Genomic DNA, 20,738 nt, shown 5'->3' with positions numbered 1-20,738 from the left:
ACCAATTTGGACCATTCTGTACTTTAACTTTTGTTGTACTTGCAAAAGGTACACTTGAGAATAGCATACATAGGCATGTACTTATACTTTTAATGAATTTAGAGCCCAGTTAAATAATGAATTCAATGAATAGGCATTTTTATACTTTTGCAAAGGGTAAGAATAGTATACTTAGGCTTACTTGTACTTTTGATACTAGAAGTATACTTTAGTAAACTTAAAATTAAGTCACAAAAAGTTTGAATATACCTTAGTACACTTAGTACACTGTGAGTCAACCTCAAGTATACTAGAACAGTGGTTCTCAACGTGGCGTCCGGGGACCACCAAGGGTCCTTGAGAGGATTCAAGGGGGTCCCCAGCAAATTGATGAAGTGTTAAACTTCACCATTATTTCATTTAAAAGAAACACCATTAGAGAATATAGAATAATTTCTATTTGAACCATAGTTTCACTATTATCTCTCTATCTACAATACAGATACTCATGGAATTCTGGACAAAATCATATCTAACAATAAAAATATTTTCAGATTTGGGTCCAAGAGAAAAAATCTCATCAAATGGGGGTCCGTGGTCGTAATGTGGACTAAATCAGGGGTCCTTGATATGAAAAAGGTTGAGAATCACTGTACTAGAAGTATACAGATATAAACTTAAAGTTAACTTAAAGTAGCCTGCAAGTACTTATGAACTAAATATTGGGCCAATTAAGTCCCAACAAGCAACAAAATAGTACACTTACAAGTAAACTAATAGTTTACCGAAGTCAGTGCAAGTCAGTGTATAGTTTAAAAAATACACTTCAAGTTTTTGGAAGGGATACATTGTAGGTTTCACTGGAACTCTAAATAATTGATGACAGGCTGAATGGGAGGTGGCAGAAAGTGGGCTTCTTAACATTGCTGGCAATGGTGAGAGGCCTTCCCTTCCCCTCGCTTCTGAGTTTCTATGTATTCTTGTGCTGTAACAGAAATGTCCAAAGTGTCCATAAAGAACCAGACCACTGTGGTGAAATGTGAGAAACCATATAGCAGCTTCAATACACATCCGTTTCCCACTGATTTGCATCCAGGTATTCTGTACATACACATGTTTTTGTTGAAAGAACATCAAGTTTTTAGGAGATTGGCCCATTGGCATTAAATGTTGAGAGCACAGACACCAAAATCATCCATGTCTCTGGTAGATCGTTGGTTCCAGTCCTCCTGACACTTTAACATACACTATGTTGAGTGATTTAGGCTCCATGCTAACACTTTAGCATGCACTATGTTGAGTGACTGACCTTTTAAAATGTTGTTAATGGTTTTTATTACATGTATATTCATAAATTTAAAAAAATGAAATATCATCACCTCAGCATAGTTAATGTAGCCAGGTTTATTTTCTATTTTTAAGAGTTAGCATCGAGCACCAGAGCCAATCTACTGCAGACACATGGATGGTTTTGGTGTCTATGTTCTCATCACTTAATGGCCAGTCTCCCAAAAACTCTGTGTATTCCATTAATATTATTTCAGCGGTATGTTTTGGAAGCTGCTACAGTAGCATGCCATATGTTTTATGTAAATCAGCAGAAAAGTTTGATGCATATACTTTGATTCAAATAAATCTTAATCATAAAGATGTTGCATATTTAGCACAGGGTTGGATTTGGGTTGGACACTGCCCAAGTGAGGCAACATGGGTTTATACTGTAGTCTTGGCGTGATATATTGAACCGGAAGCTCATTAGAATATGAAGTTCAGCTCTTTATTAGGCAGCATGCTGAGAGAGGGGTGGTGTTAAAATGCATGTACAAGTGGTGGTAGTAGAGATGGGTGGGAGGTACATGGGTGTGTGTGAAGGAGAGAGAGCAGTGGGTGGCTGGAGAAAAGACCTCACTCGGCGATGGAAAACATTCTTTTGAATGAGTCACAGTTATAAACATGTAAAATCATTAAGGATACCAAAAAAAATAAAATGTCTCATAATAAGCTGACTTCACCAAGGTATGTAAAACGCACTCCAAACATAACATAACAAAAATGGGACTCAAAATGGCAATTCTGGAGGTATAAGCAGCTAGAAGAGAGATGGTTAATTAAATTCTAATATGCAGGCACATGTTTATGAGCCGGATCCAACGATTACTGCTCGCTTAGTAGCAACATTTTCCATTATTTGTGAGCAAGTCTTAAAGCACACTTCTGACAGGAAACAGGTTATAGGTTCAGAAATCAATTCCATACAAAGGAGCTCAGTGTATATTACACATTTTTATTGGCGGAATTAAAACATTGTTTGGAATACATTTAAATGTTCTCAAGTTTTCAGGGTTTCTGACTATGGTTCACAGCAAGCTGTGCTTCCCAATGGAACTCATTGTGAAGCTGGTAGCCAAGAACTTAGAGGTCATTAAATATAATTGGCTATGCTTTCGAATAGACATGGATGGTTGAAATAGACTCCCCTCTGCAGATGAAATAGTTTCATGAAACAAAGGGGTGCTGATGGTTCTCACACAGAAAGCTAGACAAAAATTATACTTTTATGTTCATCGGGTATAAAGCAGTATTTGAGGATGTCAGATACAATTCATTTCAAGGTTGGTACAATAGTAATCGCCTCGCAGTGTGAAAGAATAAAGATTTCATCAGGAGGTCAGTGGGTACCATGAGTCTCAGTGCTGAACATCAAAACCAGCCATACTGCCATACCATACAGCCATATATAACAAAACGTCATGGCCAGGAGTAGCCAAGATGTGAGAGAAGTGGCCACCAGCAGACTGTGGTTGTACTGGGTCGTTTCCAGGTGTGAACCTATGTAACTGTATGAACATGAAGCAAGCCATCAATGAAAAACAGCATGCACGCTTTGCAAGCCTTCCATGCATAAATAAAGACACATAAAAAAAAGCAAAGTAAATCAACAAGAGTTCCAAAAAAGATCTAAGATCAGTTGGGGGGAAATCTTTCATCCGTGAAATGTACGCACCGCTTAATAAAAAAAGAATTACTGTCATCCCCATGTGGCCAGCCTCTCATTAAGAATATTAGACCTCACAACAAGTGACACTACAATCCCATGCTGTAAATCCCACAAAGCAAATCAACACCTTGAGTGATTAATGTGCAAGCGGTTGAGTAATGTGCTTACTAGGGTTAGACCGATGTATTGGTTTGCCGATTTTTTGGGGAAACACTGAATCCTTGTAACTCTTCGGCATGAAAATGGTCAAATGTAAGGATATTAAATTGCTGCACAAAACATCAGCTATTGGCGACTTTGGTCAGAAAATATCAGCATTGGTATTGGCCTACAAAAGCTTGTATCGGTCAAACCCTAGTGATTATGATTTACCCAAAGTAGCTGCAGATGAATCAGGGAGAAATATCGTTGTATGACCTTCCTGTGATGTGTCCAAACCGTGATTTGACAGTGATTTGTCAGACACTGGACAGAAAGACGTCCTCTTTCCTCATCAAGACCATGGCTTTCTGCAGAGGGTTTTCATGGAGTCCTGTATGCACTTGTACTTCCTTCACACAGAGGGGAGTCCTAATTCGGGCAATGAGGGCAGGAGGGATAGACTTGACCGCAGTCTGGTCGCAGCCATTGCCAGGTTTACTGTTCTGTGGCCTAGGCCATGGGCTTGAGGTGGCTGGGAGGCTTTGTGGATCTCCTTAGGCACCGGCTTTCCAAGAACTCTCCATGGGCACCGAGTGGCAAAGCCTCAAGCCACAAGATCCACAGGGCATAAAGGCTCTTAGTGTCAGGTCTTCAGAGCCCAGCTGGCAGGTAGAGATGAATGCTGTGGTGGCAGAGGGCGGACTGGGTTCAATGTGTTTATGGATGTGGAGGAGGTGGACAGGCAAATCTTCTCGAACAAGGGACACTGTACTACCTGCTCCATAGGCCATCTAGTGGCAGGACTGGGTACTGACTTGAGTTCTCTACCCACAATGTGTCCTGGAAAGTGGGGCAGAACTGTAACAGCTAACCAGAGATGTTCCCTGAGTCTGAAAACTCTTACAGCGTATCTGCAGATCCTTTAAATGCCTGAAATATGGTACTAAATCGTAATAAATATGAATGTAAATAAATGTAAAGCCTTAAAAAGTATTAAAATATCTTAAATCCAGGTGATTAAATTGATCTTAACTTCAGTTCCACAGTATTAAGCTCTTAAAAAAGCTTTCTGGAACCTGCAGGCACTCCATATTTGCAGAGTATTATATTAAATATAACAGAAGCTTATGGGGATGCCGCTGAAGTTAGTTATTGTCTATTTTGGTGTTTATCATCTGATGTTGTATTCTCTATTTAATCACTTTCTTCCCACTGTCATAATGAGTATGTGAAGAGTTATTATAGAAAATCAGGGGTCAGCCAAATAATGTGGTTGGACTGGTCATTGTTGGAATTGTCAATAAGCTCAACATATTTAGCAGAGAAGGTCTAAAGCAACTGAAGTTCACAATTGTTACTACTGTGGCATTTTGACTTTTTTGAAAGGCTTTGTGACCACTCCAAGAGTGGCCACGAGTTTGGGAATTTCCCCTAGGTTTCCTTACACTGGAAAAAAGAGCATGTTTCAAACACAAAAATACCTTTCTTTGGTCTGGTCTGGAGAGACAGGGAAGAGTAAAAGCCGGCTCAGCTATCGGCAGCATGTTAGAACTCAAGTCGCAACCCGCTGACTCAGCACCTTCGCCTCAGACGCAAGCCATTTGATTGACTGGATTCAAGGTTGCCCAATTTTCACCAGGCGGAGAGCGTAGGGACACGCAGGACTGAACCCAGACCACGGCTATGGCTGCTGGAGTGGAATGTGCTAAAAGCTCGATCCAGACCAGCCACACACTTTCCCTTCGCTTTAATGTTGCTCAGAACCTCCCACGAATTGTCAGTTTGAGTGCAGTCGGACCTGCCGGGGCGAAGATGACATGGGAGAACAAAGACAACAAAACTTTAACAGTCTCTTCAGAGTATCATTAGGCCAATTATAGCAACAACAATACCTGGTTTGTGTGGAACAGCAGTGAATCATCTGATCTCTCACAATTAGATATATTGTTAAAGTATTATGAATGCCTAGTCTGTCTAAACGTGACTAATCCTCTGATGCTCAGCAGACAATTGTGTGATCTCCTTTCCTCACAATTTCCTCCAAAATAGGCTGATAATGATTGTGAAAAGTTCAGGTTAAAGAGCTTATGGGCATGATCCAAAGGATATTTTGGACATTGTAGACTCTCAAACATATGAAATATGCAATTTCTTTTCATACCAACCTCCTTCAATACCAACATGAGTTACTGGTTTAAAGGAATAGTTCACCCAAAATTGAAAATTCTGTCATCATCTACTCACCCTCATGCCAAATGAAACACAGGTGAAGTTTGTTAGTCCATATAACACACAGGGAGGTTGCCAGCACAACTTGGTAGCAGTCTTCTCCAAAACAACTGAAGTCAATGGGGACCTGTTCTTTAGAGTTCCAAAACAAAAACAGCCAAACAATCACACTGTGAATAGAAAGACCTATACACCATTATTTGTTGCAAATCAATCAGCTGTAGTTAAGATTTGCACTAAATTATGGTGTAAATATACTGTAGGTCCCCACTGACTTCAGTTGTTTTGGAGAAGGCTGCTATGGAGTTGTGCTGGCAACCTCCCTGTGTGTTATATGGACAAACTTCACCTGTGTTTCAACTGGCATGAGGGTGAGTAAATGATGACAGAATTTTCATTTTTGGGTGAACTATTCCTTTAAAGGGAATGATGTAGCACTAGGCAAGATCTTTTTGTAAAAACACGCTTGTCTTCTCAATATAAATCACTGCAACAGAGAAGCAACCATCCCCCTAACTGAGATGCCACAGATTCACACTATTTGCCCAGATGTTACTGGCGGGAAAATCTCTGCCCATAGGAAGTGACGAATCAAAACTTATGAGCAAAATACAAAGTGTATTGTAAACAGCAGTGAGAGAGCTCTGCCCAGAGCAAGCTGGACTCAAGATGTTTTGCCCCTCTCTTCCTTTTGGTATCCTTTGGTATAAAGTGATCACAGACCGGCTGGGTTGGGAAACATTTACTAATGTCATGCTACATGGTTTCTGGGTATAGACCTTATTCCCATGACGGCCATTTTGAATTTATGTCACACTAAGGGTGGGAAACTGGAAGAGCAAGCACAGTCCAGCTATGTCCTATTGTTGTGTACCAAGATTCACATCATAGAAACATCAAGAATTGGACAAACATTTACCATTTTATAGATTCCCCACTAAAAAATGTATTAGAACAAATGGATCTCAAGAATCTGGAGGGATATACAGCAGTGGTGGAAGAAGTACTGAGATCTTTTACTTAAGTAAAAGTAGCAAAACAATGCAATACAATACAATACAATACAATACAATACAATATAGCAATACAATATGCCAGGTCGCCATTGTAAATGAGAATTTGTTCTTAATGACTTGCCTGGTTAAATAAAAGTTAAATAAAAAAATAAATAAAAATAAAATACAACAATGTAAAGATACTCCATTACAAGTAAAAGTCCTGCATTCAAAATCTTACTTAAGTAAAAGTACATAAGTATTGGCAGCAAAATGTACTTAGAGTATCAAAGTAAACGTACTCATTATGCAAACTGTCCCCATTTAGAGTTATATTTTTCATAAATTATTGGAATATTAATACTGATTTATTGACATACATGTACATGTAAGCAGCATTTTAAAGTCGTCAACGTGAAGCTAATCTTAACAATTTAGCTATACTTTTGGGCAGTCTAATCTATAACAATGCTATTTTATAGTTATTTTATAAAGATGATCAAATGTTTTAAATATAAAATATTGATCTGAAAAGTAACTAGTAACTATAGCTGTGAAATAAATGTAATGGAGTAAAAAGTACAATATTTCCCTCTAAAATGTAGTGGAGTATAAATACAAAGTAGCATAAAATGGAAATACTCAAGTAAAGTACAAGTACTTCAAAATTGTACTTAAGTACAGTACTTGAGTAAATGTACTTAGTTACTTTCCACCACTGATATACAGTAGGTTCACATTTTAAGGTAATATTTGCCCACGAATCTAGCCTAGGCAGCTACAGTATCTACAGCTAACTAGCTATTAAGCTAACTAACTTCCCTGCTAAATTCAAGCAGTCATTGTAGTTGCTTTTTCCTGAGATTGCTAGCTAATTTGGTAACTGTTATGTATATCTTAAGTTCTTACTCATGTGTTGAAATAAAGCTAGGTTTATTTGCATGTCAATCTTCCAGATAGAGTGTCCCAGATCGAGTGTTAATGGCTGCTGTGGAATAAGGCCAATTGAAGTCTTTAAAAGATAAGTTTGGCGATTTTGGACTGATATTTAAGACCAATATTTTGACAAACAAGAGGCCTAGCAATGGAGCTTGCCGTTGTAACCAAAAGTTGACTCCGGAGCCAATATTCTCTGTGGGTTCAAGTAGCCTACTATAGGTAGGCCTATGTAAGAGACAAATTATACATTCAAAATTGCCGAGCTTATCCTTTAAATTTCAAACAGTTATTTCTTGCAAAAATTGCATGGTGCGGCTTTAAGAAAAACAGCCTTAGTTTTTGATGCCCAGATATTTTGGCTGTCATAACTTCTGGGGTCATGAAAATTAGTAAAAAAAATTAGCACATCTTGGGTCATGTTAACTTTCATGCAAAAAAAAAGTAAAAACACCCAAATTCACAAGACAGCAGTGTTACATAAAGTGGAGCATCTACTTTGAAGTGGGTCCAGGTTCATCGGTTCTCAGGCCCCAGAACTGTCCAACACAGCATTGCTCATTTGGTTTGACGATAACTGGACCCCTCCTCACCTTGAGCCCGGGCCAGGGAGCTTTCATCTAAGATCTCATTCTGATGAAACAGGCTGTCAGCTTTCATAGACGCCACAATGAAGCGGCAAACTGGACATACAGAGAGAGCATTATTCCCAGCGAGGGTGCTCACCAAAAACTCGTTAAAAAAAAAACAGAGAGAGGACTTTGAACTTATTGCCCATCGGTATCTGTTACAACGCTCCACTTCACGGGCTCATAGCGAGGGACTTTGGCAGTGTCTGGGTGGAGAAGGAGAAAAAACTCAGTCCTTATATTCATGGCGCCAGGATGCTTGGGAATCAGGATGTAGTAAGGCAAAGGAAGCTGGGATGGAGGGCAAGTACAGTGGAGAGTCTTCAGGATGCTGAATTAAAGATTTATCTCCATAGGGGTCAGATCAACTTCAACTATGACTCAACCCCATTTCTCTGAGTCACTTGACAACACTCACTGGTGCTTAGCAGATCCATTTCAAACTGAAACTCCCCTTAAATGAATTAAGGACATGTCCGCTGGGGAGTTGCGAGGAAACCAAGAGGTTGTGTTCACATTGTACACTTTTTTTCAGAGGTCCTCCATCATGTCTGTAAATGGTCTCTTTTATCCATTGAGAAAAAAGGGAGCAAAATAAAGGGCAGAAATGTTCAGGTTGTCAGCAGGGGGAATTCGAGGTGCAGTCAGGGCGGTGGTGGAGAGCCGGCAGCCTGGCAGCATCCTGAAGCCAAACTCTGGCTGAAATATATTGACTGTTCCATTGCCACAGACAAGGAAGGCGGGAAAAAAAAAAGCCTGAGGAGAAAGAAACGATCTCGGAATAAATGCACCCTTTATTTTAGGCTGTTTTGTAAAAAAAAAAAAAAAGAGCTCCATGCAAGTTTTTTGCAGTAGTGGCTCTGTACTGGATGGTTGCTGAGCCTGTGAAAGTTGTGTTGAGGGACTGAAGTGGCACCAGGCCACAAAGATGGATTTTTACTGTGATTGCTCAGTTATGGTTTACTCTTTGTCCCAATATGTTTGTAATTTATGAGTGAAGTTGGTTTGCCCACAATAAGTTCCCTTATCCCTTTCCGGCCAGCTTTGCATGATTTGTGGGTCAGTTTAGCCTTCATGACAGTGACTGAAAGGTCATGTGCGTATGTTTCAAGCAAAGGAACATTACCTCAACTCTGACATTGTGAGAGGACATCAGTAAATAATAGGGGCGAGGTAAATACTGTGCTCTAACATGTTTTCTATAGCTCTACATCAGTGGTTCTCAACATGGGGTCCGGGGACCACCAGGGGTCCTTGAGGGCGTTCCAGGGGGTCCCCAGCAAATTGATGAATTGTTAAACTTCACCATTATTTCCTTTACTAGAAGTTAACACAATTATAGAATGTAGAAGAATGACTATTTTGATCCTAGCTTCACTGTTATCTCTCTACCTACAATACAGATAGTCATGGAATTCTAGACAAAATCATATCTAACAATAAAAATATTCAAAATCTCATCAAATGGGGGTCTGTGGCCCAAATGTGTGCTAAATTAGGGTCCTTGATATGAAAAAGGTTGAGAATCACTGCTCTACATGACATGTCACAAACTTACCTGTAGCTACAGGTGCTATCTCAGTACCTATCGGCACAAAAGAGACATATTGATAACTCAGACCGCATTTAATGTCAAGTCAAGTGACCCATTGTCACTGGATGGGACTATTTGGAGAAGAACTCCAAGTCTATATGAAGGAGAGAACATTTGTTGAAACATATCTGTCTGAGAGCAGCTAAACAATGTAGCTTTATGCGGATATATTGAACCCAGGAAAGCCCTGGAAAGTCCTCTGAAAACTCTCCTATGACTCAACTTACATGAGAAACAGTGGGAGAAAATACAGAGAAGATACAATAAAACATGAATTACGGCTAAACCGCACAAAAGCTAGAAGAGCAAAACAATGGAGAAATATTGTAGACAGGAAAGAAGTAAATTTTAATGACAAATTTGAATCAAATGCACATGGGTGAAGTGTAACATCCAAAAGCAGATTGCAATCCAACATGAATGGCCAAGATATAACAGGGAGCAGGCAGATTGGATGAGGAGGTCTTGCCTTGGCCATGGGGACTACAGTACAAAAGCAGTCAGTGAGGCAGTGGCAGTCAGATTGCCAAACTGATTGTCCCACAAGGCTAAATACTGGTGACATGTCATCTCTGATGTGCCAAAGCACTACACTACACACACACTGTCTCCCACCAAGATTCATTACATCTAATGATCATTTTGGCATAATATGGACTCGCAACCCATTCTCATTCCGAACTCGTCGTATAGACTTGAAAAGAGCTTTAAATGACAAAGGTGCTTTGTATGGTTTATGTCAAATAACATATATATGGCAAACATATGTCATCAAACAACATTATCTAAAGCATTGGTTCTCACCGTGGGGTCCGGGGACCACCAAGGGTCCAATTCACTATTATTTCATTTACAAGAAGTTAACACCATTAGAGAATGTAGAAAAATGACTATTTTGATCATAGTTTCTCTGTTATCTCTCTACCTACAATACAGATAGTCATGGAATTCTCGACAAAATCATATCTAACAAAAAAATATTCTCAGATTTGGGTCTGAGAGACAAAATCTCATCAAATGGGGGGTCCGTGGCTCTAATGTGGACTAAATTAGGGGTCCTTGATATGAGGTTGAGAACCTCTGATCTAAAGAGCACAGAAAAATCAATCAAATCTACACACAGCTCACTTTTTATAAACCTGGAGCATATGGTGCATGAGGCTAAGGCACCAGATTAATCCAGCATGATAACGGTAATTAGAGAAAGTTTGGCCGGAGCCGCTCGCTCACATGTTGAGAGGAACCAGACCCCAGCGTTGGGACGAAGCCCGTCCTCTTATCATTAGCACATCTAAGGCACCGCGCACATAGCCTGACTGCCTTGTCATGCGTCATATAGACTCTGTTTGCAAACGTTATGATGGAAAAGTATGATTGGCTCTTGGCTGCCGGTGCTGTGTTTTTTCAGTAGCCAGTGAACTCTGTGACAAGAGCATGCAACATCACTCTGACGCCCCCACACCTCATTAATAAAACAAAGCAGAGATTTTCCATCCAACACATTTCAAACATAATTTCATTTTTTTAGGGACATGTTGCTCATATAATAGCCGTCTCTGTGGCTGTCACTGTTAAAAAAAATCACTGTCAATTTGTACTCCCTTTTTTTAACGGAATAATGGACACATTTGTAGGTGGCCCACTACGCGCACATTGGAGTTTTTTATTTTACAAACATTTCACAGAGGCAGAAATCAGTTTTTTGGAGTGCAATTAGCAAACCTGAATGACAAAGAAGAGACTGCAGTCCAAATATAAATAAAAATATGAATGCCAATGACTTTTTTTTTTATTGATTCATGATGATATTGGAAGTTCAGCAGCTAGCTAACTAGCTTACCAAGGTAGATACAGGCTATGGCTAGTTTGAACTTGGAAGGTCAGCTACACTAACTAGATAACCTAGATCAGAGGTTCTCAACATGGGGTCCGGGGACCACCAGGGCTCCTTGAGGGGGTTCCAGGGGGTCCACAGAAAATTGATGAATTGTTAAACTTCAGCATTATTTCATTTACAAGAAGTTAACATGGTTAGACAATGTAGAGGAATGACTGTTTTGATCATAGTTCCACTGTTATCTCTGTACCTACAATACAGATAGTCATGGAATTCTGGACAAAATCATATCTAACAATAAAAATATTCTCAGATTTGGGTCTGAGAGACAAAATCTCATCAAATAGGGATCCGTGGCTCTAATGTGGACTGAATTAGGGGTCCTGGATATGAAAAAGGTTGAGAATCACTGACCTAGATAACTTAGTATGGCTTTTCCTTTCTTGCTCTGACAAACAGGGAACATTGGAAAAGCACATGGTGATGTGTAAACTGGGGTTTGACCAATATGGCCTTCTGAAGGCCGATACTGATATTTTGTGCCAATAGTCAATATGTTATGCAATAATTTTCATGACCAAAAAAAAAAGAAAATCAAAAGATTCAGTGTTTCCCCCAGAACTGTATTCTTGTCACGGTGGAAAAGCCTCTGAAACAGAATTTAGACCATCATAGGACACTAAAACTCTCCACTAAAACACAGACTAATGAAATTCTTTCAGTGTTAGCAGCTCTCTAAGGCAGGGTGACCCACCACACCCATTCAATGTTAGGGAAACTCTAGGATACATTACTGCGTTTAACTCAAGAATTCAATTACAAAAGAACATTACTGAACAATTCAATAAATAAATAAAATGTGCAAAGAAAATAAAACGTCATGTCAGGATTTCGAGACTGACACTGAATGGTGAGACAAGAGGATGAGATATAATAAAAGGTCATTATCAACAGATGTAACAGTCTAACAGTAGTGTAACAGTCTTGTGAGAAGAGCTCCAGACTCAAATCTATGATTGGTGATTCATTAGTATTTGCTGTCATGATAATTTTTGCATTTACTTATGATGACAAGGGACCACTACACTCAGCTGTCAACAAAAACAATTCGGTGACACTTTACAATAAGGGTCACTAAGTTAAGGGTTAGTTAATGCTTAATAAGGGTTAGTTTAATGTGTAATTAAAAACTAATGTGTAATCTACTAATGGTGTTCATGTTAACTAAGGTATTAATTTATCAAAGCATTAATGTGTGCTTTTTTACTTTTATACTTCGTATAACTTACATCAGTGTGATATTACTTATGATGTATAATATAAGTTTACAGCATAAAGATTTATGTCAGACAAAAAATGTGGCAAACTCAGTTTAGGTTAGTTTACCCTACTATAAAGCTACATTATAATGCCATGGATAGACACTATATGAATGTGGTCTTCACCAAAACAAATGCAAATGTAAAATTAAATGCACATTCAGACACAAACACACACAAATTCCATTTGGTGGTCTGCCTTTTGTCTTTGGAGTGGCCCACAGACCAGAATCATTACCAGTGAAATCAAGGAAATCCAGGATGTGCCTCGCTTTGCCAAGCTCCAACATGTGTTTTCCCTTCTCAGGACCGATGGTTTTTGCACATCCCCGGACACTTGGAAAAACCTGGCCTTCATCTGAATGCCCACGGAGAAAACAGTGTTCCAGGATTTATCTTTTAACCGGGACTTTGATCCTCCGTCCGAGATGCAGTGAGATGGAGGATCGGCCGCGAAAAGGACGTCCCACCTCTTAACAATATCAGATGACAAGAGTGTACTGGAGGGACCCCTTTGCATTTTTTGAACTCTTTTACTGTGTGCTATAATTGTGTGATGTCAAATCTCCATTCTTCTATATTTCTCCAGTGTTATAATTTGGCTTTTGGCTCGGCACATTCCCCATGTACTTCTAAGCAGAGCACCGCTGGTCTCCACAGGGGAGCAGTGACTTATTATTGGAAACTAGCGGGCAAGTATGGAGGTGAGCAAAAAAAAAAAAAATAGGGCATAGCGTTTTATTTGGTAGGGAATACAGCCCATGTTGAATCAGTCAGTCTTAAAAAGACGAGGCCCAGACGTCGAGGGCAAATGGGCTGTGTCTCGTTACATTAAAAATATCCAATCTCCCAGTTTATAATATTGTCCTTTATTTACAGGATGGACTGGTTTGTGTCAAGCATTCCCAAGCATTTGGGCTCAAAGGTTTACCCAGAAATCCCAGATGAATCTCAGAGATGATTTCAGCATGTAGGATGTCAGCATTCAAACTTATTAAAGAGTAACTAAACCCCAAACCCAAATCTTTGGTCTGACACCTGGTGGTGAAAAGTAGGGTACTGAACTGGCCATCTGCTATTGGCTGGTCTTTGTGCCAGTGATGTCACCCTCTATAGAGTACAACAGGTGGTGACATCACATGGAACAAAGACCTTAACAAAGACTAGGTGACAGGCTTCACCAAAGATTTGGGTTTGGGGTTTAGTTACTCTTTAAGTAAATGGCCTCTATTGACCTCTATAGGCGACCAGTAGGAATTGCTAGAACTTGTCTCCTCCTACAAAATTGAGGTATGGTGACCTGTAATTGACACAAAGGAAGTCCCGTTTGATTTGATTTGATTTGATTTTGGATCTCTTTTACCCCATTGGCTAATCCAAGAATCCACATTAAAAACATTTAAAGAGTAACTAAACCCCACCTAAATCTGTGGTGAAGCCTGACACCTAATGGTGAAAAGTAGGGTACTAAACTGGTCATCCGCTATTGGCTGGTCTCTGTGCCCTGTGATGTCACCATCTATAGAGTACAACAGGTGGTGACATCACCTGGGACAAAGACCAGCCAATAGCAGATGGCCAGTTCAATACCCTACTTTTCACTATTAGGTGTCAGGCTTCACCAAAGATTTGGGTTTGGGGTTTAGTTACTCTTTAAGCATACAATAATTCATAATAATACAACACATAATTGTTGACACACACATATCATATACATACATGCATACATACACACATATAACCTACATACATTGGCACATATCCTGTATGGACCTACATACTGTATATACACATATTCATCTACATGTGTTCACATATAATACCAATAGTCTACAACCCTATTGACAGTGCAATACAATAGTGTGATGATAACTACATTTGAATCTTGAAATCTTGCAATCAACAATCCAACAGCTGTACTGTTCTTGAGTGAGTTATTGTAATGAATTCCATAATTGAACAGTTCTGAAAATAAAAGTCCGTCTTCCCATTTCAGTTTTTATTTTTGGTAGTACATAATGATTTTTATCTCTTATTCTTATGTTAACTTGATGTTTATCACGTACTAATAACAGTTTGTCCTTAATACTAACTGGCTTTTTAAACTTTTGAATTTTTGAAATTAGTGCAATAGAATGTTGTCTCACATGTGGGCCATCCCATTATAATATATAGTTCACTCACTCCTTTTTCAAACCCACACTCAAGAAAGTCCCATTTGACCAATGTAGAGGAGTAAGCTAGCTAATTAGAGCAGAGATCCAACAGAAACATCTAGTGAAGAGCTATATCACCATGCTAAATACTGGAATAATAACACTGCTTTGCCATTTGGTTTTTAGGCTCGAGAACAAGGTTTTTTTTAGCCTTGGTAGCTGAAATGTGTTGAGATGCTGGTTACTCTCTCGCGGCGCCGTCCTCCATCGTTTGCGCAGTTGAAAATGCCAGTGGGTGGGGGAAGTTGGGAGAGTCTTGAATCTTGGTTTGGGGAGTTTTTTTGTTCCACAACAGAGTACAGAACGGAAAAGTGGGTTTTGAAAGCCAGAAATCTCAGCACCTGGCCAAGTCATCGTAGAGTCACTGCTATTGATCAGCAACCCTTTGCAGATATATCACGGTCCTGTTCTGGGATGGGGCAGGAAAAATCGTACTTATCGCCCCTTTAAGTTCATAAATTCTCTAAAAAAAAGTGCAAACAATGCTCAACTTTATGAACTGAAGTGTGTTCCTAATTAGGGCTAAGCCGTCGGTTGTGTTTGCTCCATGGAGAGACAGACAACAAAGAGAAGTGCTGGAGCGCCGCAGCCTCCTGCCACTGACGGATCTGTCGGGCGGAAGCGTCTTCTTTGGTGGGCTTGGCCCGTCTACAGAAAACGGTCGTGTTGTTCGAGTCTGCCGGTCGCTCTCACACTTCAAAAGCCCGCGGGGTTGTTCTTGGAGAGACCTCAACTGGATGTGTCCAAGTCTGTTGGGGTCGGGGTCCGCGCTCGTGTTGTTAGGAGTTAATCAATGCGGCCATTACAAGCTCTCGGAAAAGTGAGGATGTTGGTTTAAAGATGGAAAGCTAAATGTCCTCAGAAAATGTCAACAGACAGTTAAGTGCAGCTCGTTAATCCTATTAACATGCGTGAAAGTGTGTGTTTGTTCAGGTAATTGGGCCGAATTATTCAATTTGTCCGTTTTGGAAATGATGTTTGGATAGCTAATTTGTCGAGGACATTTTCCATAAAGAGAAGAAAGACAGGACTGCTCTCTGACTCTGGAATTTAGGTGCAGAATTGTGGGCAAAATAAACCAGATCATCGAGAGAAAAAAAATCAAAATGTAGGCCATGTCATTTCTGTAAGTAGTACAAATATACCTTAATTTAATCAGTTAAAGTGTGTGTGTGTTCCTAGAGTAAATTGGTGGCAACCTTTTCTTTTATATGGGTGAATGGGCCGAACAAAATGTGGATGAACTCTTGAAATAAAGTACATCAGTCACTCATACTCCAGGACATCTGTAATGGATAAAGACAGGACTTAAATACAGTATCTCTGGACATGTGTTTGACATTTGAATGTCCATACAGGGGACAAATGTAATAGTTAATCCAACAACAAAATAACATTATAACGGCGATGTAGTGGTAAATAAAAAGGAGGGAAAATTTATGTTATATTTTCAGAAAAACATTGATTCTTGCTTTTTTTTTCCCTTAAAAGACCCTATCTTCATCTAACTTACATTAGTTTGATACTACTTATTTTGATGTATACTATTAATTTGCATCATAAAGATTTATAAAAAAAAAAAAAAAAAAAGGTGGTAAACTCTATTCTGCAAACAAATAGGTGGGTCAACTGGGTTTACATTCCTGGTTATGAAGCCTTTTGACTACGGGTTGATTTTTACTCTGTAACAGCTGGCTATGAAGCTTACTCATCAGAGCAGACACTACAGATGCCAAACGCATTTTTGCTTTATGGTGACTTTGTCAGCTGTGGTCGCAGTGCTATGCAACAAAGATCAACAAAGAATAACAGGAACAAGAACAAGAGCAATGTTGATGATAATGGCGATAATAAGGATAATAAGGGCAATCACGATAATGATAATAATAATGCCAAAACTAATAATACTAATACAACTGATACTACAAATAATAATAAAAATACCAACACTAACAATACTAAAACTACTTGTACCATTACTACTACTACTACTACTACTATTACTAAATACTACTACTGGTAACAATATAAGAATAATAATAAAAACCCCACAACTTTAATAAATCATAATAAGACAAGTGAAGAGGGGTCATGTTACAATTCTTCAACCTAGAACCAATGCAATGAAAAAAAATGTTATGCATAGAGCCATCTCTCATTGGAATAGTTTGCCATACTTTATTACTCAAGCAACAAGTAAAGAAAGTTTTAAAAAGCAACTAAAGAGGTTATTCTTGGGTACAGGCCTGCAAAATAAATAAATAATAAATAAAAACTTTGGTTTTGTTAAATTTGTCAAATGTGTTAAATTGGTAGCTCAAAGTATTTGGTAAACATGGTCATAGATACTGCTTGTTATATAGTATGTATGCATGTGTGTGTGTGTGTATGTATGTATGTGTATATAAGTGTGTGTATGTGTGTGTGTGTGTGTATGCATATATATATGTATAGGCTACATATAAGGAGAGATGTAGCCTATATAGAGAGAGTTTCACATGGTTTTGTTGAAATTGTATTTGGTTTTTGTAATGTTTATACTGTTTTAATTGGGGTGGGGTGGGGTGGACCAGATTATTGCTGTAATTGTATTAATGTATGCATGCATGTGAAAGCATGTGTATACATTTATGTTCTTAACGTGGAGTAGCTGTTACCTTGGTAACAACTAATGGGGTTCCAAATAAACAATAAACAATAATAACAACAATAATATTATTATTCATATTATTATTATTATTTACATCACACTTTTCAAAAACATAGTTACAATGCTATTTACAAAAACTGCAAAAGAATGAAAGCAAGGCAAGAATCATAAAAGGGTAAAGATCATTACATAAGGCAAGTCTATAAAAAAAGAATTTTAAGAACAGATTTAAAAGATGAAACAGATTTAGCTGCTCAAGCTCCTCGGGCAGGTTGATCCAAAGTCAATTCAAAGGAATTCAAAAGCCGAGGACCCAGATATCAATGCCACTGTCTGGTCCATAGAGGGTTAACACCTAAGCTGTAACTGGAGGCCCGACCTGCCACAGCCTGCCTGCCTGCTGCTGGAGACACGACCACAGGCCTCACATCGAGGCGAGATCATAGAGAAACACATACAAGTCTCTCAGTGTTGTTAAAAGACAAAACATTCAATCTTTGCAATGTTTCTGCGTTAGAATAAACTTGTCTTAACCAGCTTTTTAGCATGTGGCTCAAGGATTGAACACCAATCAAAGATAAATCCAAATTTTTTTTACATCCAGGCTTGAGGTTAAAGGAGTTAAAAGACCAAAAGACAGCTGAATCTGTGCAGAGATTTGTTTAGGACTAATGACGATGTCAGTTTTGTCTGAATTGAGTTGGAAGAAGTTTTTGGGACATCCAGTCCCAGACAGTCATGTAATACTGCAAGCCTCAATATTACGGCCCACACATGAAGGAAGGGAGCTTGTGGAGAATTCAATCAGAAGGGCTTTTGGGATGAATTTAAAGGCCATCATAACCAGTGATGATTGGCTGATGGACAGTTCCTACAGACTTTGCAGCGGGAATAACATGAAAATATGAAGTTACAGCCATAACGACATAGCAACCAATCAAACGATGACAATTGTTTACATTTTCCTTTATTTTAATGCAAGTCGAGAGTAATGTTCTGCAATTTAGTCAAATAAAGAATCATTCTGACCCACTTGCTTCATGCTCCCAAATATTCCACTTGTCCAAGAGGCCATGGCAACCGTAAAAACCCTGGCAGCCCGTTTCCCTGCAGAAATATGGAAACACCTCAAGCTTTTCAACAAAACATCTGACCAAGGCCACACTCGGCGATGTTAATTGGCTCGAAGCATTTTTCATTTAAGTTTGCAAAGAGCCGTGCGGATTCCCTTCCACCGCAGCGTCTGCAACCTGAAGGCTGCACTAAAACTCGCTAAGCAACAGGCAAAAACAGGCAGATCAACAGTGCTCACGAGTGAGGGAAGAAGCTCATTTACAACAGCTTAGCTGACAGCTGGGATGACATCTCCCCGCCGCGCCCATGGTGAAAGATGGTGGGTTGGGTGATTACATAACAACACAGTACAGGAGGAGGAAAGCTGAAAGGCACGGTGAATGGTCGAATCTTACCAAGCAGAGAGGTTCTACGCCTGCAATCTGAGCTCAGTTCAAATTCGGGTTCGACTGTCGACGGTTTTGAAGGCCGATACGGATATTTTTGGATTGAAGCTGATATTTTGTGCTGATATGTTCTGCTGCATGTTTAAATTTGGCCATTTTCATGCCAAAAATATCCATTCCAAAAATAGTAGTCAGTGTTTCCCCCAGAATTTTGTTCTTGTCAGGGTGGAAAAGCCTCTGAAACGGCATTTACACCATCATGGGACACTAAAACTCTCCACTGAAAAGTCAGACTAATGGAATTCTTTTAAGTGGGGTTAGCAGGGTGAGGCAGGTTTCACTGGTCAGATTTGACAGACTGACACCCCTGAAATCCTTCCATACCTCCGTCATATCAGCAGCGGGCAACACTGACTGTCTGATATTCCATGTTTTATTCCAATGGATTGGTCTAACCCCAGTTCAAATTAGCAGCCAATCTAGAAACCGCATTTCTGTCTGAAGTCGCAGAATACTTAGCTGTCATCCTTAATACCTTTCACAAAAGAAAGAATAAAGCAGTTTACTGGATGAATGATATTTCGGTGTGCTGTCTACTCCATCACAAGCCTTCAAGAAGGGCAGGAGAGTACAGCTTGTCATCTCAATTCTCAGTTTGCTATGAATAAATACTCATGTAGACTTGGATTTATAGTGGTCATGTTTACCAGAACTATACAACTTGAGTGGAATGGTTATAAGGGGCAGAAATTGTTAACTGATGTATTTTCACCAGGGGCGGACTTAGTGATTTGGGGGCCCTAAGCAAAGGCAAGCATGGGGCCCCCTGAATCCCAACCCTTTCCCTTTTGAATCCATCCTTTATATACATTACCTTCAAGTTGGGCTGAGCAAAGTATGCATGCAAGGACATTTTTTTTTGTTTTTGTTTTTCCGCTCTACATGGGTAGCTTTGCTGATAATTATTATTATTATTATTATTATTATTATTATTATTTTACTTCTCTCTACTGATGCAGTTGCAAGTAAAATTAGCTTAAAGTCAAATGGCACAATCACAAGAAGTGGAATAGCCCACTGTAGCCGGAATGAGTAGGGGGGAGACCATGACGGGTGTTTTTCAATAGGTACATTTATTTTAAATTGATTAAAAATAAGTTTACATTTGTTCTATTCATGTTGTGGGGCCCTCTGGCTGCTGGGGCCCAAGGCAGTCGCCTACCTTTGCCTAATGATAAGACCGCCCCTGATTTTCACAACATGTAATCAAAGTTGCACTTGACAATTTTTCCACGTTGGCGGCCCCAAATGGCAGTGAGAGGTAACTGTTTGAATTTGGAGGACTTCATTACCCGGAAATCCTGTGCAGTGACCGTACCAACGACCATACCAATGCCAGAATTTAATCTAGGCAAACAGATTCACTAGACATTCCTGTTGGAACTTTGCTCTAATTAGCTAGTGCAGTGATTCTCAACCTCAAGGACCCCTAATTTAGTCCACATTAGAGCCACAGACCCCCATTTGATGAGATTTTGTCTCTCGGACCCAAATCTGAGAATATTTTTTATTGTTAGATATGATTTGTCCAGAATTCCATGACTATCTCTATTGTAGGTAGAGAGATAACAGAGAAACTATGATCAAAACAGTCTTTTCTTCAGCATTCTCTAGTTGTGTTAACTTCTAGTAAATGAAATAATGGTGAAGTTTAACAATTCAATTTGCTGGGGACCCCCTGGAATCCCCTCAAGG

The sequence above is a fragment of the Centroberyx affinis genome, unplaced genomic scaffold (assembly GCF_046629955.1).
Source record: "Centroberyx affinis isolate AG114_WGS23_722 - 3 ecotype Tasmania unplaced genomic scaffold, CSIRO-AGI_Caff_v1 ptg003756l_1, whole genome shotgun sequence".
NCBI lineage: Eukaryota > Metazoa > Chordata > Actinopteri > Beryciformes > Berycidae > Centroberyx > Centroberyx affinis.
This window is presented reverse-complemented; position numbering follows the sequence as displayed.